At 36.2% G+C, this 25,025-nt stretch overlaps 1 protein-coding gene and 1 long non-coding RNA gene across 3 annotated transcripts in view; one reads left to right on the forward strand and one right to left on the reverse strand.

The window, feature by feature from the left end:
- LOC133552118 (class I histocompatibility antigen, F10 alpha chain-like) overlaps positions 1 to 25,025 on the forward strand; it is a 184,903-nt gene that overhangs the window by 100,839 nt on the left and 59,039 nt on the right. The gene's annotated exons all lie outside the window — the stretch shown is intronic.
- On the reverse strand, positions 637 to 4,480 carry LOC133552137 (uncharacterized). The gene is made up of 4 exons (XR_009806628.1): positions 4,350 to 4,480; positions 4,222 to 4,276; positions 2,172 to 2,315; positions 637 to 1,983 (listed from the first exon to the last, which is right to left on the reverse strand). It is a non-coding gene; the product is annotated as an uncharacterized LOC133552137 (long non-coding RNA).

Below are 25,025 nucleotides of genomic sequence, written 5' to 3' on the forward strand. Positions count from 1 at the left end.
GCTTTATACAACATCAGTACTCCTGATGAACTTAGAGCTAGCCCATAGCAAAGCAAAATTGAAGATGAGATCTCATATATGTCTTATATATATCTCCTAGACATAAAAGAGCACTAATCGAGACCAAAGTAGATTTCTCATTCTTCTCGAATGTAGCTCCTGAGAAATAAGGCTCGCAGTGAGCACTGTGAGAGATCTCAAAGTTGTCTAACAGTTATCTCTTTTTCCGATTTCAACAAAGACCAAAATGAGAGATGAACGAGCTTGTCTCCAATATGTCTCAATAATGACTCAGTGAGAGATACACATGGTTTTGTTTCTCACTACTCACTGTTTGAGTTCTCAGATGTCTCTTTGCTATTTCGGCAAAAAGACAATCAATGAGTATTGGTTTCAATATGTCTCAATGATGTCTGAGTGAGAGATATACTTGGTTTTGTCTCTCACTGCTCACTATTTGAGTTGTAATATACCCGTTTTCTGGCTTAGAAAAAATAATTTCAAAAATGCATTTTAATTGACACAGTTTAATTATACCTCAATCATACTCCAGTTTATCTCACGCTAACATTTGGAGAAAATAAATAATTCAGGCAATATGGATATATGGTCTGTAATCTAAATGGTTTATTTAAATAATTTTCTACTTAATTTGTTGATTTCTTATCCACACGCAATGTACAGTAACTCAGTGACTACAATTGTGAGATTTAAAACTGAACCCAAACAATACTGATATGATCACAAGACACTTTTTAAGAGCTTTTAACATTTGTGAACTTTCTAGAGCAGTGGTTCTCAAACTCTTTTAACAAGGTACCACTTCAGAAGATATTTGGCTCTCCAACCACCATTATAAGGACTAATATTAAAATACAGTAGCATAGTAGGCCTATGTATTCATTAAAAAAAGACAGTGGTTTTATTAAACAAGTAAATTTAATAAATTGGCCACTGAAATATTACACACAATGCAAAAACATAATCAACAATGATACTCCATATACAGTACATATTTACAGACTTTTACAGCATCCACGGCAACATCACATCAGTGTGTATTTTCAGAGCATTTATAACAATGATCAAAAAATTGATTTGTGGCTTCTTAGGCCAGTTCAGTTCTTAATTATCTAAAACTTTTCAAGTGTGTTGGGGAAATGAACTGCAAACACAATGCCAAGCATAGATGTGAAGTCAAGGAAAACAACTTTACCCAATATGTCATCCAAGGATACTACTGTAATGCCAGAAGTTTCCAATAGGGGAATAACATAACTGCATGTCTCATATGTTACACTATCTTGCAGCAAAGAAAAACCTGCATGTTTAAATTCACGAACAAGGGCCCATTTGGCACATGAATGTGCTACGGTAAACAAGAAATCAATCTGTACATACTTTAAAAAAAAGGATGAGAATCTTTCTTCTGACACACTAGTCCCACAAAACAGGCATTTTATTTGTTTACTTTCTATTGGCCCAAAACAATTACTGGATGATTTATGTAATATAATAAGCGATGATGCAGAGTGGGATAAAAAAAGTTTTTGAACTTCTGCACACTGTTTAAGCAGTCTGTGTTCAGACTATCGGGATAAAGCAACTTGAACATTTTGAGCATATCGCTTGGGCCTTATCAGTGACTTTATGACAGTTTACATAACCCATGATGATCAGAAGGCACTCTGCCATGGCTTCTGATGCATTGTCATGTATTGGTTTGTCTGTTGTGTCCTTGAAATTTGACTCTTCTGCACACTCCTCACTCAAACTATCTTCAAATCCTTCATAAAACGTATGTCCGTCATTGTACATCCAATCCCCTATATCAGGGAGAGCTTCCTCAAATGATTGAGATGAATCATACTCAGCATCGACATGTAGTTTAGTTGTTAGGCCATCAGGAGGATCTGTGAGGGCTGTTCTGGAAAATGTTTTTCCATTGTCTTTGATAGTCAGAAGTAGAAATATTTTCATGTGCTGAAATTAAAATAGAATACAAATCATTAAAGGTTTTTTATAACATTTTGTCAAAAGGCAAAACGTATAACATCTCAGCATATCGCTCACATTCTTACACTCAAAAGTTTGTCATATTTTAGCAGGATTTGCTTCGTGACAAAATTCACAACAAAACAATAGTCAGACACAGAAGACGGTGGGTGTACCTGGCAGGTAGGGAGAGGCTTGATGTTCCAGAGTGGTACATCCTGCACGGTCACCTGAAGGTTGGATGTGTTCCATTTGAAGAGCAGTGTTTTGGGATCCTTCAGGAGGCACCGCCTCCTTCAGTGTTATTCTGCTGCTATCCCCTGACACAAAGAAGAGGAACCTGGGTGTGAGTTTTCCTTGCCCTTTTGTGGGTTCTTCCGAGGATGTTGTAGTCGTAATGATTTGTGCAGTCCTTTGAGACATTTGTGATTTGGGGCTATATAAATAAACATTGATTGATTGAGTAAACACACAGCATCAAACCAAACCTATGAGAAAGGATCTTGACGAGGGATGCAACATTATTGTAAATATTACGTTATATTGGTTTCAAAATTCTCACAATAATGCCGTGATGTGTGACTCTATCAAACGAGAACTCCAGTGGGTGTGTTTTTTTCTGACAATATTAAGTGGGCTCATCTGAGAAGTAAACTCGATCTCCCATGATAACCCGCGTAGTGTGGGACAACAAAGTTCAAACAGGGGACATTATATAGGGGTGAAAAAGTGGAAGTGTGCAGGAGTGACGGGAACGTTTGTGCTTCGGTGATCCGAGGAATTGTTGCTGTGAAATATTTCTGTGCCTATAACTGTCGTGCTTGTTTAACCTTAAATAAAGTCTGCATAATACAAGGTAAAGCTTGCCACGTTCATCCAGACCATTTCCAAGTCGGCCCAGAGCTGTTGCACCTCACCAAAGGAAATGTGGACATGCACAAAATAAGAAATTTGCCGACACTTCACACCACAATGTCTACAATAAGTTAAGGAATATGAGTAATATATTAGAATGAGTTGTATTTTAGAACCATTATTTGGAAAATATCATTGATGTGAAACCAAGACGTAAGCAAGGGACAATATCCATTTGTGAGGTATTTATATGATTAAAAGTCAAATTATTAGTTAATTCTTAAGAATCAGTATTTTACAAACTAATAGTAACATTTCCATTGCAAATGACAGTTTCTTAGGAAGTTAAAAGTAAAAAAAACACTAAACTAAACAGCAGTGATGTAACAATACCAAAATGTCATATCACCGTTACTGTGACCAAAATGATCACTGTTTGCATTATAATCGCATTATTGTTGAATGTGCTAAAAATGTAATCAAACCCACAATAATACCAAGTTATATTAAAAAAAAAAACATACCAGACAAACACAGTATAGTTTCTTGGCTAAAGAAACATTATTGTTCTACATTAGTTACACTGCAAGTTTACTGTTAATGTCAGTTTAAAGACACATATTTGAAAGTTTTGTTTTTTGTTTGTTTTTGTGTGTTACTTGAAATTCTGGAATTCCGCACCATTCCTTTGAACCTGAAATACCTGTTTGTAATAATAAATATGACTACAACATATGAACATTATGTTTCTGTTCAATTATAGTAAGTGTGTTTATCCTAAACATTCCTGCCACTTCATTTAACACCATCCATCCATCCATTTCCTACCGCTTATTCCCTTTGGAGTCGCGGGGGGCGCTGGTGCCTATCTCAGCTACAATCGGGCGGAAGGCGGTGTACACCCAGGACAAGTCGCCACCTCATCGCAGGGCCAACACAGATAGACAGACAACATTCACACTCACATTCACACACCAAGGACCATTTAGTGTTGCCAATTAACCTATCCCCAGGTGCATGTCTTTGGACTTTGACATTTTTGTAACAATATCTTATTGTGGCTTTAACACTGTGACGATATCATACAGTGAAATGTTGATATTGTTACATCCCTAATCATGACCTGATGTTACCTACCAGCCTTAACTTGAAGGTGAAAGATTCAAAAAACATTAATTACACATGCTGAGATTACTTATATTTCAAGTTTCATTCTTCATACGTACTACTGTAATCAGGGTAAAAGAAAGCAATATTTCCATGCTTGTTCCTGACAAACTGTGGACAGCTTTTTATCCTTCTATCTGGTCTGTAAATCTCAATCAGAACTAATCCATTTAAACAAAAAACACGCACATACATGTAACTTACTTAGCCATTGCTCATCAGTCTCCACATTCACATAGGTGGTTGCAGGACGGGATGACTGCAGCAAGAAAAATAAAATATCATATATCTGCTGCCAGTTTAATGGACCACAACTATGCCAGTCTACTTACCAGCTTTACAGTCCTTCTTGATCATTTATTTGAGTCGACTTCTTTACCAGTTCTTCTCCATCGTTTTCCAGGTTTTCATTTTGTCATTTCGACACTCCAATACTATGTAAATACAGACAAGGGTTGCTGGAATATACAGTGGAACTTCTTGTAAATGTAAAACTCTATATCATGTCGAAGCAGTGTATGTTCAGTAATTTATATTGTTCAACTTCAAATATTCTCTGAACATTTACTTCTATCATTGCTATTTCACTATGGGATGTATGAAGTGTAGCTTATCACTTGAGATGCCTCGCTGGAGGTAACTTTCATAGCTTCTAGCAAGGTGGTTGTGACGTTGAATGCGGCATTTATAGCTATATTTCCGAAAATCAGTGACGTTACAGTAGTTTAAAAAATACTAACTCGTGTATGTTAAAGTAATTTAAATACCAAAACAAAAACAATAAATGGTATTACTTACTTGCAGTTGTTATTTTTTTTATTTTATTTTTTTAAAGGTTTATTTATAAATTTCAACAATTACAAACAGTAAGACACACAGCAATATACAACATTATAAAACATTATGAAAACAGTACAAAACAGCGCCAGGGGGTTGTAAGTTCAAAATAATAAAAAAAGAATACAAACATATATATATAAATAATAAACAAAATGCAAAGCCGTAGGCTTATTCAGATTCATCAAACAACTTAAATTTGGAACACAGCATCATCGTTTTCACAGCTTTTTTGTTGTTAGAGGTAGAGAGTGTTTTAATGTAAAGTTCCAGATCTTGCAGTTGTTATTCCTTCAGTGCCGAATTGTTTCTTCAAGTCACATCCGCCCACTAAATGCGCATGCGTGTTTTTCAGGTAGAGCAAATATGATTGGACAGATTCATGGGGCGGCATGCCAAATCTCGCGAGAGTGTCGTTGAGATCCACATCTCAGAATTTTGATAAAGTTGATTTTCTCCTTATATGACCATCTGAAAATAGCCATTTTTGGCTATGAGTAACTTTCAAAGGAAGGAAATTTAGAAAATTTACGCTTTCTATCAGACGGCGGCGGACATGACGCGTGGTTTGCCGTCAGTTAACGTCAGAAGAAGAAGAAGAGGCGGGGAAACAGTAGGTGGCGTAACATTTGAACGTTGTCTGTGCGCCTACCTTAAACTAAAACGAGGAAGAAGAAAAAAGCGAAGAAGAAAGAGAAGAAGAAGCGGGAAAGTTTTTGGAAACGAAGGTCGCAATGCTTGCAACATGAGACTTGGAGAGGTAAGTATGCTAATATTTTTTAGTTGGTCAACCATGTAATGTTGTGAAATGAAAATATTTAACTGTTGTGAAATGAAAATATTTAACTGTTGTGACAACGGAGCGGTCCTTTAGGAGGCTGCGGTAACCATAATGGCGTCTGCCCAACAAGTAATGTTAGCATACATAATGACCTTCACAATTGGATTCTACAGTGCATATTAATTTGGGGAGCTTAACTTAAAAATGTTTTTTATAATACTGTTGTAGATAAAGTGACACTCGACAAAGGAGGTCCGGGTTGAATTTTATCGGTAAGGCTGGCTATTTGCAATAAATAAGAGATTACATCCAAAAGTATTAAATGATTCACTAATTTGCCCCGCCATTTTGAAAGCAGCAGTATATTTGCTTACTCGCTGGCAGAGGCACAGTATGTTTTGTATCATGCTATCGATTGTATAAACTGCATATTTTTAGGAAAATAAAGTAGGTATGTGTGTAAAATGTTAAACCGGTATTATTGGGCTTCACGGTGGAAGAGGGGTTAGTGCGTCTGCCTCACAATACGAAGTTCCTGCAGTCCTGGGTTCAAATCCAGGCTCGGGATCTTTCTGTGTGGAGTTTGCATGTTCTCCCCATGAATGCGTGGGTTCCCTCCGGGTACTCCGGCTTCCTCCCACCTCCAAAGACATGCACCTGGGGATAGGTTGATTGGCAACACTAAATTGGCCCTAGTGTGTGAATGTGAGTGTGAATGTTGTCTGTCTATCTGCGATGAGGTGGCGACTTGTCCAGGGTGTACACCGCCTTCTGTCCGATTGTAGCTGAGATAGGCGCCAGCGCCCCCCGCGACCCCGAAAGGGAATAAGCGGTAGAAAATGGATGGATGGATGGATGGTATTATCAGTCAGGTCTTGTTAAGACTAGCAACATGATATAAGAATAGTTTTCCTGTGATACATGTTTAAAAAATTATGATTGTGTTAACCTGGTCAAAATGCACTAATTATGGTCAACCTCTTCAATACAAAGTCATTGGGGCTCGAGATTATATTCATGACCTTTTTGTTAAAAATACTATAACTTTCCTAAAATGTACCCCATTATAAAAAGGTGCCATCAAGCCCACCGCACCTCAAAATAGATACGAATTAAAATAAGAATTAAACTGTCTGGTTTAAGATTTTTTTTTACTATAGCCAGAACGATCATAAATTATAATTTTGTTTACTTGTTTTTAACAGAAGTTAAATATGATTCACCCTAAAAGTTACCATCCATATGGAGTGACCCCATATATGTAAATAATTTCAATTTATATAATAGTTCCATCCATATATTTTCTACTGCTTTTCCCTTTCGTGTCGTGGGGGTGCTATGTCCTATCCCAGTTCCGCTCGGGCGAAAGGCGGGGTACAGCATGGACAAGTCAACTTAGATCGACAGACAACATTCACACACGCGTCAATTTAGTGTTGCCAATCAACCTATCCTTAGTTTGTGATCCAAAATGTATTTTTTCATTTACAGCATGGACCAAAAGGAAACGACTACAAGAAAGAGGTTAAGAGTTCCCACAAAGAAAATGAAGGACCTGCATAATTCTCCTCCCCCAATTAAGCAATCTGGTAAGTTTCTATGTATGTGTAGCAAAGCGGACTACGGTTAAGCCAAATTGCAGTACATGTAGCTAACAAACTGGAAAAAGGACTTTATTAGTTTGTGTAGTATTTAAAGATCAGCTGAGAATACCACCTTGGGAAAGTTGCCCCAAGGAAGTTAGGTAACAATACCCTAATTGTAATGAGGCCACACACCTCTAAGACAGCGATGGGCAAGCTCTTCCTACTGCAACTGCTTTAAAATGCAAATAGGGATGGGGAGAGGGAATAATCATAACATTGATGTCCAAATGAGATGACAAATACCAGTCCAATTTTTTATACTCAAATAAACAATTTTAAACACTTTCTCTTTTGCACTCTCTCTTTCAGATTGTTTGGCATTCGTCAGATGGGAGGACGGTTATACCGGCAAAATCTTTACAGGAGCAGACATTTTGCCAAGAGATGAAGCTCCTGTGCAGATCTTGGATCTTAAAACAGGAGATTCTGTTTTAGCAAAGTGGTCAGATAGTAAATTTTATAGGGCAACTGTTGAACATATTTTAGGAAAAGATCAGACTCAGTCACCAAAAGGCTGCCAAACTCCATAGGAGTTATTTTTAAATATGTTGGAAGCCAGTGAGCCATCACACTCAACATCAGGGTCTGAAACCATTACAGTAGATCAGAAACCACTGTCTGAACATGATAATATTACAGCGCTGAATCTATCAAGTGACGGGGGACTTGTAACAGGCGGCAACACTGCCTATGGGTAAGCTTGACATTTATTACCTCATGCCTATGGGTCTACAAGTTCAAAACGTTTAATCTTTAGCAAATTTTGTGAATTTCAAAACCAAAAAAAACAGCATTAATTTAAACATTATTTTATTTGCCATCAAATCATTGTTTCAGTAAATAGTATGTTAATGACAAATACAAATATTTGATGTATTAAGTTGCCCAAAACCCAACATCTGTATCCACTCTGATTTCAGGATTAAAAGTTCTGAACTTGTGGACCCTGAAAACAATTTGTTGCCATCATTTTATTACTTTTTAGTTATGGTCAAAACGTTCCTAGAGTGTAAATATCCACTCTACAATCTCATGTGTCAAAACTAGGGAGTAACAAAATGAACATTTCATGTCATGGTTACAATTGTTATCACAGTATTGATGAATGTGCTCAAGAAGTACTTGAACACACACTGAAATCTTATAAACAAGTTTTATTGAGAAAATTTTACACAATATGTACTTTCTTAACAGTTTTTAAACATTCAGTTTCACGTCAAAATATAAATTCCGTTTGTTTTTTTTTTTCAATTAAATATAAATAAGAATATGAGAAATATAAATAAAAGTAGTTTAAGGATGGGAGTTCAAGGATGAGTGTCAAAAAATCCGGAGCTAACTTCTTATCAGCAATCAAGTATTAACTAAACACTTGTAGGTTCTCAGAGCAACACTCATCGGAAATGTGTCCAGTAAAAACCTGTCCGATCGGAGCGTTCAACAATAACAAAAATTCCATGGATGAATTAAGTAAACAATATCCAAAAAATAGGATCCAAACAAAATTTGTGGAACGCTCTCCTTGGCCGCTGGTACTTGCTGCTGCTCTTGCCTAAACACCGCACTGAATTTCAGGACAGGGACACCAAAACAAGCTTGGCTTGCTAGTTAGCATAATTATCATCATCGAGCTAGCTTACTTGTTGTTGATACTGTTACATGATTGGCTGTTGGCGTGTCCCTTCCATTGCTCAGTAAATACTGTTAACTGATTGTCTGTTGTAGCATGTCACTTCCATTGCTCAGTGACACTTCCTGTTTTCTGTTTACTGGGTTCCCAAAGCGCGAGTGACCTCATGCAGCGAATCATGCTGGCTCAAATATTTTATCGAAAGCATTTAATATTGATATGATTGTGTGTATTGCGATGTATGATTATTGTTTTATTGGCCCAGTGCTATGTAGTATCGATTCTTAAAAAATATTTTCGGGGCTTTTGTCGGAGCCCTACATGCGGATGGAAATGTTCCTCTTTTTTGTGAATTTTCCTCCTCTTTTGTCAAAGGGTGCTCACATGCCTGTGCTTCCTTTGTGGAGAAAGGAGGTAGGGCAGAAATCTCAATAAGCAATAGTTAAAAAAAAAAACATATTTAAACCAAATATAAGTACTGGTTTGACAGTTTATACTTAATTGTACATTTCATAAATAATCCTGAGATATATAAAGTAATAACTTTTTCGTGATAGTCAATGTTATGTATCAATTACTATTAAAAAAATCTGTTATTTGTTATTGTTGACTAAGTGAGTTGTCTATTTCCTTGCAGTCAAGATGATTTCATCTTCAGTACTGGTCCAGTTCCTTTGTCTTTGATGTGAAATGTTTTTGTTAAGGAGTACTGTACAGAATGATTATAGATATAGTCAATTTTGGTCATGGTACATTTATTTTCATTATTGGTACTGTCCATCATAGAATGAGGAGAACAAATCATTTATACATTGGTGATTTTGTAGTTCGATGTCTGTTACTTGTATTATTATTTTTAGTAATATCATTATAGGCACACTTCAATTGTAAGGGATAGAATCCAAAACAAAAATCCGTAAAATCACATTGTATGAATTTTTTAAAAGTAATTAATTTGCATCTTATTGCATGAAATTTATATTTGATACTTCAGAGAAGTAGAGGTTACTAGGTGATCAATTCCGTGGAGAAAAAAAAATGCAAGTTACTTGAAAATAATAAAATGTGTAATTTTTTGTTTTGTTTTAGATTTTACAGAACCGCCAGTCTATTAAATACTTGTTCTCCTCACTGCACATAGACTAAGGTCCACTTTGGCCGCTGCAGGTTAAAATATACTGTAGGTCATTTCAGTAATTTTTTTGTAGTTCAGTATTTCTCATCTCTTTTGATGTTGTATATACATATATGGACAAATTGGGTTTATACAATTGTAATCTATTGTTCAATGAAATATCACGATAGGTTTACCAGAGAGGGAACCATTGGTCCATCACCCTACAGCGGCAATACAGCCACCCCATCACTGTATGACCTCCACATCAATTGTCAATTTCCTTACGGAGGCCATATATCTAGCCTATCACCATATGACAGGGGTGTCCAAAGTGCGGCCCGGGGGCCATTTGGGGCCCCCAGGTCATTCTTTAACGGCACATTTTAAAAATACAACTGAAAAAAATAAAAAGTGATAAAAAGCGCAAACAGGTGAAATGTAACAAGAAAATGTTGCAATGCTTTAATAACACAAAGATGCCATGCAGGCTGTTTCTTTCTTTAAAAAATAATGAATCAAAATCAATGTCATTTTGAATTATTGACCTATTCAAAACTTCAATTACGTCACGTTAAATATTCCACTTTAAGATATTTTTGGGGGAAAATGTTGCATATTTTGTGTTTTGCCATATAAAAAAACTGAGCTGTTTTTTTTTTTTTTAAAGAAGGGCCTAAAACAAACAAACCAAAAAAATTAAACAACAATAAAAGTTCTAAAATTGACGGATATATCTGAGGTTGATCTCGAGATTATTGTGCTAAAAGTAAACAGTAAAAAAAATGTATTATTTATTTTTTAACACTTTAGCGAGTAGGACACTTTGGGATCCCCAATTATTTTAGTGTGATTTGTTTTTAAGTGTCATTCCTCAAAAAAAAATAATGATTAGATATCCAAAATTAAGGCTCCAATTATTATATAATCTCAAAAATTCCACCCCAAAAAGTTATTGGATGAAAATATTGCATATTTTGTGTTTTTTCCATTTTTTTTTTCCTAATGTTGATCTAGAGATTTAAAACATGAATAATGATAATAATACTGAATAATGACACATTTTTAATATTTTTTTTGACCAAAACCCTTTGGGGTCCCGGGATCATAACTAAGTGGAGGCCTAACTGTATATTTTTTTATACATTTATTGTATTGGTTTTTAAAATATGAAAATGGCCTCCGCTTGCTTTGATTTTTCAGTGTGTGGCCCTCAGTGGAAAAAGTTTGGACACCCCTGCCATATGGTCTCAACATAAAAGGTCCATTTCCCTACGAAGACCATGCATCCTGCCCATCAACCAATGGCCTCACCACCGAAGGTTGATCACTCTGGAGGCTGTACACCCCGCCTATCCCCACACGACTTCAACACCGCTGGCCCATCACCAAATGTCCACAACACCTCTGGTCCTTCACCCGGCGTACACAATAGCTTGCCACCTAGCCGGGTGAATCCACCTGAGAATAAAAACGCAGCTTTCCTGGCACCAGACAGGAGAGATGCACTCAACCCATCTGTTGAGGACACTATCTGTTATCAACCACAGGCAGAAAAATCATGGACGCCATGTGATGGATGTAGGGAGGAGTTGGAAAAAATCCGGCGAGAAAAGCAACGAATCAAAGAAGTCCTCTTGAAAATAGGTAAGTACCCAATGCTAATTCATTCATGATGTAATTGTTTTGTTTACTTAAACTTGTGATTGGGCCTTGAACACATTATTTTCTCATTCTGGTATTGTTTGTGCTATTTTTGCCCTTTCAGATCCGGGCCAAGTCAGAGTACTTCAAACTCCCTGCGACCTCGTTGGAGACAAATACACCGACGGCCCTCATTAATCGGACCAGCAAGAGCTCTTTCCTGAGAGCGGCGTATTCATATCATCGTTCCGCCTTGCTGCCATGAGACATGCTTCAAAGCCCAAATGTATGCGTTTATTCCACGCACTTTTTGACCTCTTTTTTACAGTAGAGGAGTGTCCCTTTTGGTCGCCCTGAAAACAAACCTGCAGGAACACGAAAGCGCATCCTTGACCGGAAAAAAGTTGAAGGAATCCTAAGTAAGTTTTCCCAAACTGAGGGTGTTTTCAGGCCAAAATTGGGTAACAATAATTAAATAGAAGTTCAATATGAGAAATGTTAATCCCTTATCGATTACAGCACACTGGAAGTATAACTCAATGTTACATAATTACAATTTGTGATTGACTAAAAACTAGCGTTATGATGAGCAATATAGTGTTATGTCCATCAACTTGAAGTGTGGTTGTGTGTATTAATGATTTTGCGTAAATTAAGGCTTTAAACGGCAATAAAAAGCATTAAATGCTTTGCCCAGAGGCATTTAAAAAATTTAATACGATTGTAGGACATGGCGGACAGTCAATATGTCAAACGGTAAATGAAAATTAACTTTAGAAGGTTACGGTCATCGAAATTGTTAGTCTTCCTGTGTGTTTCTTTTTTTAACTGCGGCTGTCAAACTGCATACAAGAGGTATTGTAAGGTGGGAACACGACAAAAGCACTGCTTCTATAAAGCAAAATGAAACTGCTCTGTGGGCATAAACTTTTCCATTCTTTGGTCACTGTAGGCGTGTAGTCCTTAACTGTGACACCATGTCAGGATAATGGAAAAGCTGAGCTTTTTTAATACACTGAGTCGTTTATTTCAATCATCTGCACTTCAACACATATGAGCTAACTTGCCTAACATTAGCAACTGTTGTGACGCAAGTGATCTACGCTAGCGAGGCAATTTTCACAGCAGACCACAACTCTTTTATTTTCTGACATTCCCACAATAAATGAATACAAGTTCCTTCAGCTGCCGGACACTTGATACATACTTGCTATTTACTGTAAACATTTTAAACAGAGAAGGTGTAAAATACAATAAATTCAAAATGTTTAATTGCCATAGCTTTTTTTCAAATGCATCTTATTGGCATTTTTACCAATATTGTTCTGTATTTTTCTAAAATGTTTAAATAGATCATCCATTTCCAAACACATGCATAATTTGCAATCCTGGTATGATGTTCATTTATTATTCCATAAAACCTTTTAACTATTTAAAACAAATTGTATCCTGATTAAAAATGGTATCCTCCAGTTTGTGGCTATTATAAATCATATTTTCAGAGAATATATATATATATACTTACAGCATGTTTCAAACAGACACAACTAAATAAATGGCTAATGGGTATATTATATTGATCATCTGATGCAGAATGGGATGTTTGTTTAGAGGGTTTAAGTGCAGTTCTCCTTTAATATTTTTGATAGTCAGAACCTTTTAATTATCGATTGTCTACGGCCATGCATACGGTCAAAACACCAGATGCTACTCCACAAAAATAAATAAATAAAAATACATTCTCCAATTAAACAGCTTTGTAAGCCAATTCTAATACACTAGATAGTAACAGTTAATGTAAACTTTTCAACTAATTAACTAATGCTTGCAACTGTGTGTATACAGATAGATAATTGTAAGCTTTTGACTATATAAAAAAACAACTATATGCAGTCGCACATGGGCATTACATTTTTTCAAGTACCAAAAAATGGCATTAAAAAGCATTACATTTGAATTTGCATTATTATTGTTATTGCATTGCATTGCATAGATTTGATACCTGTAGAAACTGATGTGGGACAAAATTACGAATGGCTGATTATTATGTTCTTGCCTTGCAGGGTATGTCCTGAGATGCGGTACCCTTCCTGATTGGGACCATATTGAGGAGGCCAAGCTCAAGAAAGCTTTGGTAAACAAATGTCGGGCCAGAGACGGTTTTAAGTAGGCCCTTGTACCTGTCAAGTTCATTCTATGGTTGGATGTTTCCTTGGTAAACATGTTAAATATTTTGGTCTAGGTTTGCGTAGTATATATTGTAAAAAATTGCCTTATGATGTAGCTTTTAGTACCACGTTATTCTGTGATAATGCATATTGAGGTGTGCTGTGCCAAGCAAATTTGGCACTGATGCAACATCACTAACAAGCTAGTGGCTAATATCCCTTCACAGTGCAAAGTTTTTTCCAAATAAAAAAAATAATGCAACCGGTAATGATGCAGTACGTTACTGCTTACATAATCAGGTATATTAGTAGCTTTTGTAACCAATTTCAAAATATTTCAATGATCATGTGTGTACCAAATGTTATATTGTTATCGCAGGAGGCTGTTCTATTGTTTACAACAGTGTTTCTTAATCATAGGGCTGGGGCCCACTGTTTGGCTGAGAGTACCCCTTGGAAGCCGCCAATAAATATCTGTTTCTTAGCTGTTGTCCGTCCATATGGGCAGCAATGGTACTCGGTTGTCTTACACTTTAGTGTAAGATGACTAATTCAGTGTTTATATTTCAGTTGGTCCCAGACTCCTCTTGTGGAAAAGTTGGTCGTGCCCCAAGGTAAAAATGTTAAGTATCCCTGGTTTTCAATGTGTGATTATTTTTTGTATGTAGACCAGTTCCACACAGCACAGTTACAATTTTATAAATGTATTTCAGTTTTTGCTTGGAATATTTCAAAAATGGAAATTTTGTCATTTACTCACCCTCTTACTGAGATGAAGTCAAGTGTTTTTTTAACTAAGGTACATGGTTTGCTCAACAAGGAGTTAAAAAACTACACCTGACTTTTTCACAATAGCAAAGTGAGTACTCAAGGTCAAATTCATTTATTTTTGTATTTGTTTTATTTTTTGTATATTGTTTTCTATGTTTTAAGTATTGTGAATGTCAATATGTACATTATGTATGTACTAATTAACTACATATACATTTTTGTATTTAATCTATTTTTATATTATATTTTGTATTTTTGTGTAGCCAAATAAAGTGATACACCTTTCAATATTTGAGTATTTGTTTAGTGTTATTTCTAATTAAGTCAGATGAATATTTTAATTGCACTCTCAATTTGTTCTCATGATTCTCAAATTTGAGATATGATAATAAATTTAAGAGAAATAATCAAGACATGAAAAAGACATACATAAGATCTCTTTTATTGCTCATACATCTCGTTTCTTTCTCTTTTTATTATCCTTCAAAATAAATGAGACATAATTGAGATCAATGGCATACATATATGAGCTCTCGTCAGTGTATCCCACTTCTCAAATATTGCTCAAAGGGTTGTCTCAACTCAACCTCCTTTGTCTCAGTGATGTCTTGTCTCTTTTTAGCTTATTTATTGCTCCTAAGGGTCCCTTAGGAGCAATAAAAGAGAAACAATTGATCACAGAATTAGACAGATATGAGAAGCTCAAAATGTTCTCAAGATACGAGATTAAGCAACAGATGAGCAAGCAAATTTTTGCTATGGGGAGTTATTTGACAGAGTTGATCACTCATGAGTTAGTTTAACTCTGCTGAGATGCAATTAAGCCCCGCCCTGCATTTCACTTCAGTTGGAGGGAAAAGAGACAATAGGAACCATTTCGCTTCTCTCGTGCAGTTCCACAAGGTAAGTGCAATTTAATCAAATGTACTGAAACAGCTGCAAATTAATGCTGTGAAATGTAGCATGTACAATAAAACATGTATGGAGAATATGTGTTTTAGCAACTAAGCTTTTTTTGTCACCAGTTCTGAACAACAAAATCGGTCATGCTATTAGCTTGCATTTCTAAGCTAGCAGACAGTAGTAGCAAGTCACTTCAACTTTAAAAATGACAGTAAGTCACTTCCTCAAAGCCATGATAAACAAAGTTTTTACTGTACAAAATATTATTTAAGGCTGGAACTAACAGTTGTGGGGGCTTTTGTTATTTTGTCCCTCACACTCTAAACTTCAAAAAACTGCAAAAACCTGTGGAGACATGTTTCTCTTGTCCAATTTTGTCTGCGGAGGGATAAGCTCAGTAGTTACTGGTTCATTTATTGCTACTCTTCAAGTTTTGGTGTTATTTATTATCAGGGTATTCACTGGGTCATGGACATATTGTATTAAATATTAAATGAGATTTAATTTAATTTAGTATTTAATTCATACCAGGGCCTTTACAAGCATCTGAAACTGTCTTGACCTAGGAATATATAAATGTAAGAACTGATTGTTAGTTTTTTTTTTCTTGATTTGGTACAAATTAATATAGCTGCAGCCTCTCCTCTGTTCTCAGGGGCACAGAAACACACGCACGTCAGTGAGCAGCAGAGCAGAGGTTACGGTGGATCCCGTGAAATGACAGTAACTGTAACATCAGTTTGACGACATCTAACTGTAAGTACTGTATGTGAAGAAAAACCTCGAGTATAAACATCTGTAAAACCTGCGCAAACATGTGAAATACTTTTTAATCCGTTTGCTCCTCCATCTCTCATTTATCCTCTGACACAGCATGCTGGCTCATCTTTAAGCTGTAGCAAACAATCTAGCAGTCGTTGTCCTTATACTTTCTGCTAACCATAACTCGCCACTGAAATGATTGTGTTAAAAGTTTCTGCTGGCAGAGCCAACCAGCCCTCACTGCCACATAAACAGCTGAGAAAGGAGGAAAGAGATAGGACAGGAAGAATAACTAATGTTTTTTTTTCTTTTTTGCTGTGTTTTTAATCCTATTTTGAAATTATTCAATATTGTGACAACAGGAATATGATTAAAATGACTTGTTTCCAGTGAGATATTGTTCAGATGATATTGTGACTTTTCTGTTGTAGAAATTACTGTTACTGCTCTAACATTTAGTTTTAATTACAATATTCAATTGTGATCCCTTTCAAAATTCTCTCCCTCTCTCTGTCTCATGTATACATAAATATAGACACATATATATATATATATATTATAAAGCAATCATTTAGGAATGAAAAATAAAATTATTGATAGAGGCCCCTGCAAAATATTAACAAATCGTATCCTTTACTGTGACACATTGACCTCTAAACTGTTCTTTCTTTAAATATTGACTTTCTTTAATATATGTTTTGCATGTCTCAGTGAAGATGCTGGTCCAGGTGAAGTACAACCAACAGCAGAAGTATGTGAAGCTGGATGACGTTGAGGGACAGTTTGACTTTATCCAATTCCATGGAAAAGGTGTTTCAATTTACTTAATCTTGCCTTAAAAACAGTTTAAAAATAGACCCACTTTCTTTAAAAACCTCATGTTGTATACTCTGGTGTCTTTACATGCCTGAAGCAGATTCCTTTATAAATGGGGATAATTTACTCAACATGTGTGCCACCTAGAATGTAAAGCATTTTATACACAAGAACAGTTAACTGAGAAAAGCCAATACTTAACTTTTAAATTTGGACTTAAGAAGTGTCAGGGTTACTTGAGGGAAAAAATCAGCAGTGGATGACTCCATCTAACTAGAACAGTCATTTGCTGTGAGACAAATGAAACTGCACATAAAGCACATAAATCACAATTTTCTCATACTGTTTTCCAGTCATTGAGAGATTTTGCCTGCCACCCGATGCAAGCATTATGTACAAGGATGCAACAGGGACAGAAGTTGATGCGGAAATATTCAGCGACCTGGTTGGACAAGGCAATGTGGTGCTGACAATATTCTCAAGCCAGGGTGAGATATAAAATCATGTATTATCAGGCACTCTATACACTACTGAATAAAATGATCAAATGTTTTTTTCTTTTATTCCTTTAGAATTTTCAGACCTGTCCTTGTCCTCTGCATCTGAGATCTCTGACTCTAGCTTCAACTCAAGCGGAACTCTTACCATGGATGAGATCCCTCGCAAGAGACAGCGAAAAGAGAATAAGCATGATGCAACATCAGCTAAACAGGTTTGAACAAAGCTTGATTCACTTGAGTTTTTTTACACATTAAAACAGTTTTTGCGTGTCAAGGATAGCTGTTTATCACCATATTTTGCATTTTCATGTTTTTGTTTTTTATCAGTTGATTGAAGCTGTAACAAGCTATGACGGAATGACAGACAGAAATACCCATTTTTTTATACATATAGATTTATTTATTAAAGGTAGATTGAGCAAATTGGTTATTTCTGGCAATTTATTTAAGTGTGTATCAAACTGGTAGCCCTTCGCATTAATCAGTACCCAAGAAGTAGCTCTTGGTTTCAAAAAGGTTGCTGACCCCTGATATAAATGAATGTAACGATGGTAATAAAATGTTATATAGCAAAGTAAAAGTTGTGTTTCTTATCTAAGTAAATGTAACTCGTTACTACTCACCTACGTGGATAAGTGTGTTCACCTTTGACAGGTACGACAAAATAAAAATAAAAATAAAAATGATCACCATCGAGTTTAGGTGACTTGAAACAAGCATGCATTCAATGTTTGGCTTTACCGTGTCTACTTTTACTTTCACTTTCTTTGATATTCTGCCAGCAGAAGCGTCTGCCTCACACTTTTCCCCCACGTTCAGCACTTTGGCCACAGCGAGTCCATCTCATGAAGGCTTTCTGCTGACTTTTTTACTCAGGATGAAACTTCCTGATGCAACCCTGGCCAGGAATCGAACCCATGCGAGGCAGATGCGTGTCCCGTTACCAGAGGTGGGACCAAGTCATTTTTTTGCAAGTCACAAGTAAGTCTCAAGTCTTTGCCCTCAAGTCTCGAGTCAAGTCCCGAGTCAAGACAGGCAAGTCCGAGTCAAGTCCAAAGTCAATACTGGAAAGTCTCAAGTCAAGTCCCAAGTCCTGCATTTTGGGTTTCGAGTCATTTCAAGTCTTTTTAACCACAGACTAATATATGTACACAGATTGTGTATGCTTTTAAAACGCTGTATGTATTTATTATTAAAAAAAACAGTGCTGACATTGCACTTCATAATAGCACTATTAACCAGTTATTCTAAACATTTAACTCATTCCTTTACAGTACAAACACATCTGAAAAAACAAGTGCAACTGTACTTATTTGCACAAAAGTGTTAACATTGTATTTCCATGGAATATTGCATTGTAACTAGTTCATCAGCAGTTTATGTCATGTTGTCACCTTATCTCATTGATCTCATCTCATACTGTATGTGTTTATGTCTGTGTACACATGAAAAACCACAAATACATGAACATAACACTGAACAGTGCTGTACTTGTTAGATGTCAGGGCCCTATGCAATATGTACACATATTCTTAATATAGTATACATTTTAACTGACCTTTATTTGACTATGTTTGTCTTTTTGTAGGTGGCTAAAATACGCGGTGCTGCTGACCGCCGTCTAATATTACGTTACTGTGTGTGATACATTCATTAACGTAACGTTATGTGTAGGTACCTCATGCAACCCTGCTTAAAAAAAATCACTTGACAATAAGTATGAATAAGGTAACATCTGCAGTGGACGCAACAGATTGCCGTGTTTGCAATGACGTTATAACCATAGACATCTTATAAGTAGACGCAGAATTGGCTGCTGTGACGCAAGCAATTTGGCCGCCATCTTGAAGTGAGTTAATATGAATTAAATGTGCTGACAATTCATTGCTCCTGCCAAAGGAATTGCCCTGAGTGGAGCGGATCACCACTCCAAGATGGCGGCCGCGCGTCACGTCAGCGGCAATAGGCAGTAGCGCTCGATGCTGTGTCTACTTATAAGATGTCTATGGTTCTAACGTTAGCAGTGAGTTTACAGCCTCACTCATTTAACTACACAACGAATAAAAGTTACGTTACTCAGCCAATAAACGTTAGCTTACATTCAAAACGTACCCTTCTTTGTGCAACTTCAAATGTCTTTATCACCATATTTTGCATTTTCATGTTTTTGTTTTTTATCAGTTGATTGAAGCTGTGTTAAAAGCCAAGTCTGGCAGTGAAGCAGTACTTCAGGAGTACCAAACAACAGAAACCCTAACAGATATCACAAGACGACAAATGGTCAACATACTGGTGGCTCACATGATTGATAGTCATGGGTATGTATGTTTTTACATTCTATTTTTTTGTGCTTGATAACAACATGGCCATTACATGGATCTAGATTAAAAAATTGATATCTCCTATCAGAAACCTTCCCACTAAGGCAGTCAGAGAGGAATATGCTCTTGGCATAGTGACACTGTTCCCGTCTCTCAAGGATCCATACACCAAGAAAGGCTATGTAATTCTTATTTTTATTATTTATATGACTATTTTCATGTCATTCTTGCATCAACATTTATTTCAATAATTGCAATTTTTGGCCCTGATGCTATGTGCATAGCACTGATATGAATTCTCTGAGATTTCTCATGAACTAAGTATGACAATGAATTTAATCTTTTTTCATTTCAGGAACACTTCTATGATGCTGCTAGTAGCACAGGATACATTTTTTGGCGTCTGAAAACAGTCCAAAGGAAAATTCGGCGTGGATCTGAGGCGCCACCAAGTAGCTCTTTGAACCTTTCTTCAGGAGGCCCAAAGTTCCAAAGGATTGTCAATGTCGACAATCAGCTTGATGGGGATGCTTGTCAAGAGGCAGTATCTTTGCTCAACCATACCACAGACAATTCCGTGATTCTCCAGAAGATGAGAGAGACATTTCAGCACCGTCAGAAGCTTGTTAATGACCCAGGTACAAGTGCTGATATCCTCTCCATCTTCCCAAGATTCCTCGATACAAAAGGATTGGTAAGTTTGGAATGAGATGTTTGGAGCAGCCTGACATTTGAAAGTATTTCCTTCGGTGGTAGTTAAATATCTTCTTTCTTAAAGGTGGAGCAAGACTTCATTCTCCTATTTGATGATGAGACATCCTCCAGGCTGCTTCAGAAGTGGGATGTGTTCTTCAAACCAAACATCATAAAAGAGGCTAAGCGACTTACTTCAGCACCAGAGTTGCGGCGCTTGTTACAGTCAGCAGAATGTTCCATTGGAAGTGAGGAGGCAACATGTGAGTTTTATTTGTTTTTCTTGTTTTAAAGTATCTCCTGTATCTCTGAAAATGTATCTGATATTTGGAATAAATATGAACATTAGATGGAGGAAAAGTGAAAATTCTCGAGTTAATTCTTGTGAATCTTTGTCCTCAGCTTACGACCATGAAATGGCCTCCCTGTTGTTGCTCATACATCTCCTTCCACCACCACCAGGAGGACCGAAGTCTCCAAAAATCAGTGCATGTGATGCCATTGAGAGACTTGTTGTCTTTCATAAGGTAATATTATGAAAGTGATAACTACTTGTCATGTGTCATGTTCTTAGCCACATGTGAAAATGAAGGCAGTTAAAAAGTGAATGAAACTTAAATTAAGTCTTAACACTCATTCCTATCTTTGCACTGAGATTGAGAGGATGTTTGAATAATGACTTTAATAATGTTTTTTTGTGGCAGCACAATATTCTGGTGTCTAATACTTAGTTTCCTTCTCTCAACCTAAGTCATGCTGCAGTATGGAGGAGCATCTCCGCAACCAGCAGGGTCGGCAGCCATACCTCCTCGCTGTTGGCCGTCAGAAGAGCAAGATCGACAGCTTCTACATCGCCATGGATAAGCATCTCATCCCATGCCAGGCAAACCGCTCCCTTGGGGCATTTGTTAAACTTTTCAAAGCACATTTTGATGAATATAAAGTTGGGCTTGTTGTTTCTTTCAACTTTGATTTGTTGTACTTCTGTAGCCTGTTTCATGATGTATGGCTTTTGATTATTTCTTTTTCAATCTACAATTCCAATAAATAACACGTATTTCCAGATTACTGATAACTTTTTCGAAATAAAATGTAATTCCCGAATAAGATAATTGTATCGAATCCAATGGATTGTCTGGTCCTAGAATCTCTTTGTAATGTTTGTTTGATTCCCCCAAAATACGACACAGTCTAATTTGAAAAACATATGTGCCTCGTCGGCTGTAGTAAAAAAAAAAAAACCCATGCCTCCTCGGTCTAACCTCTCCCAGCCCTTTATCTGCCGTGTCAAAGATGGATCAGAGACCACCTTTGCCCCTAACCCCCACTTCTTCTCCACTACCAAGAGAACAGTAATTAATCCGAGCTGAGTTTTTGAAAATATTCCAACATGACTTTTTACTTTCATTTTGTATCAAAGCTGAGTTGTGCTCTCTGGTTTATTTTGCAAATGAACCGACAGAACATGATCATGTACAAGACTCGCCTACCCACAATGCACTGCAGCCCAACGCTCCTGGTCGGATGTTTGTATCGGGGTTCATGGAGAGATGCGGTAAAGAGTGGTTGCCAAGACACACGGTCACACTCGGCAATTATTTTGACCTGGGGAGCAGATTTAGAGGAAAAACATGTGTCTGGGGGGCCGGGATATCTGATTTTCAGGTACAAAAAACTTCACAATGACACAAAATAAACACAACAGTTAAACCTCACACTAAAAACAAGACATTTACTTGTACGTTCAAAAGACAGACTAGAACAAGACAAGACATGCAATGTCATCTACAAAATGTTATGTAAATGTTAGTCATTACACACGTGGCTATGGTTTTGATGTATTTGTTACAGACATGTTTACGTCAAGTAACATCACATGGTTCCATTTGCACCTTTCAACAAATCTGAAAAGGAATATTAAGAAGTAAGACTTATATTTAATCCTACCTCTTCTCCGAGCACACGGTGACTGTACATACGGGTCGAAAAATGTCTGTGGAGTTTTAAGGCAAATACCAGATGAGTCGCCCGCTGGCCTCTTCTAAAATTAGCTCAAATAGCAGCACTTACCAGTGAGCTGCCTCTATTTTTTAAATTGTATTTATTTACTGGCAAGCTCGTCTCGCTTTGCTCGACATTTTTAATTCTAAGAGAGACAAAACTCAAACAGAATTTGAAAATCCAAGAAAATATTTTAAAGACTTGGTCTTGACTTGTTTAAATAAATTCATTCATTTTTTTACTTTGCTTCTTATAACTTTCAGAAAGACAGTTTTAGAGAAAAAATACAACCTTAAAAATGATTTTAGGATTTTCAAAAACATATACCTTTTTACCTTTTAAATTCCTTCCTCTTCCTGACAATTTAAATCAATGTTCAAGTAAATTAATTTTTTTTATTGTAAAGAATAATAAATACATTTTAATCCAATTCTTTATTTTAGCTTCTGTTTTTTCGACAAAAAATATTTGTGAAATATTTCTTCAATTATGATTAAAATTCAAAAAAATTATTGTGGCAAATCTAGAAAAACCTTTAGAATCAAATTTAAATCTTATTTCAAAGTCTTTTGAATTTCTTTTAAAATTCTTCTTCTGGAAAATCTAGAAGAAATGATGATTTGTCTTTGTTAGAAATATAGCTTGGTCCAACTCGTTATATATTCTAACAAAGTACAGATTGGATTTTAACCTATTTAAAACATGTCATCAAAATTCTAAAATTAATCTTAATCAGGAAAAAATACTAATGATGTTCCATAAATTCTTTTTTTTAATTTTTTCAAAGAGATTGGAGTTAGCTAGTTTTTCTCTCCTTTTTTTCGGTTGAATTTTGAATTTCAAAGAGTCGAAATTGAAGATAAACTATGTTTCAAAATTTAATTTTTATTTTTTTCCTGTTTTCTCCTCTTAAACCGTTCAATTAAGTGTTTTTTTCATCATTTATTCTCTACAAAAAACCTTCCGTAAAAGGAAAAAAAATGTATGACAGAATGACAGGCAGAAATACCCATTTTTTTATACATATAGATTTATTTATTAAAGGTAGATTGAGCAAATTGGTTATTTCTGGCAATTTATTTAAGTGTGTATCAAACTGGTAGCCCTTCACATTAATCAGTACCCAAGAAGTAGCTCTTGGTTTCAAAAAGGTTGCTGACCCCTGATATAAATGAATGTAACGATGGTAATAAAATGTTATATAGCAAAGTAAAAGTTGTGTTTCTTATCTAAGTAAATGTAACTCGTTACTACTCACCTGCGTGGATAAGTGTGTTCACCTTTGACAGGTACGACAAAATAAAAATAAAAATAAAAATGATCACCATCGAGTTTAGGTGACTTGAAACAAGCATGCATTCAATGTTTGGCTTTACCGTGTCTACTTTTACTTTCACTTTCTTTGATATTCTGCCAGCAGAAGCGTCTGCCTCACACTTTTCCCCCACGTTCAGCACTTTGGCCACAGCGAGTCCATCTCATGAAGGCTTTCTGCTGACTTTTTTACTCAGGATGAAACTTCCTGATGCAACCCTGGCCGGGAATCGAACCCATGCGAGGCAGATGCGTGTCCCGTTACCAGAGGTGGGACCAAGTCATTTTTTTGCAAGTCAAAAGTAAGTCTCAAGTCTTTGCCCTCAAGTCTCGAGTCAAGTCCCGAGTCAAGTCCAAAGTCAATACTGGAAAGTCCCAAGTCCTGCATTTTGGGTTTCGAGTCATTTCAAGTCTTTTTAACCACAGACTAATATATGTACACAGATTGTGTATGCTTTTAAAACGCTGTATGTATTTATTATTAAAAAAAACAGTGCTGACATTGCACTTCATAATAGCACTATTAACCAGTTATTCTAAACATTTAACTCATTCCTTTACAGTACAAACACATCTGAAAAAACAAGTGCAACTGTACTTATTTGCACAAAAGTGTTAACATTGTATTTCCATGGAATATTGCATTGTAACTAGTTCATCAGCAGTTTATGTCATGTTGTCACCTTATCTCATTGATCTCATCTCATACTGTATGTGTTTATGTCTGTGTACACATGAAAAACCACAAATACATGAACATAACAATGAACAGTGCTGTACTTGTTAGATGTCAGGGCCCTATGCAATATGTACACGTATTCTTAATATAGTATACATTTTAACTGACCTTTATTTGACTGTTTGTCTTTTTGTAGGTGGCTAAAATACGCGGTGCTGCTGACCGCCGTCTAATATTACGTTACTGTGTGTGATACATTCATTAACGTAACGTTATGTGTAGGTACCTCATGCAACCCTGCTTAAAAAAAATCACTTGACAATAAGTATGAATAAGGTAACATCTGCAGTGGACGCAACAGATTGCCGTGTTTGCAATGACGTTATAATCATAGACATCTTATAAGTAGACGCAGAATTGGCTGCTGT

The sequence above is a fragment of the Nerophis ophidion genome, linkage group LG04 (assembly GCF_033978795.1).
Source record: "Nerophis ophidion isolate RoL-2023_Sa linkage group LG04, RoL_Noph_v1.0, whole genome shotgun sequence".
Classification (NCBI taxonomy): Eukaryota; Metazoa; Chordata; class Actinopteri; order Syngnathiformes; family Syngnathidae; genus Nerophis; species Nerophis ophidion.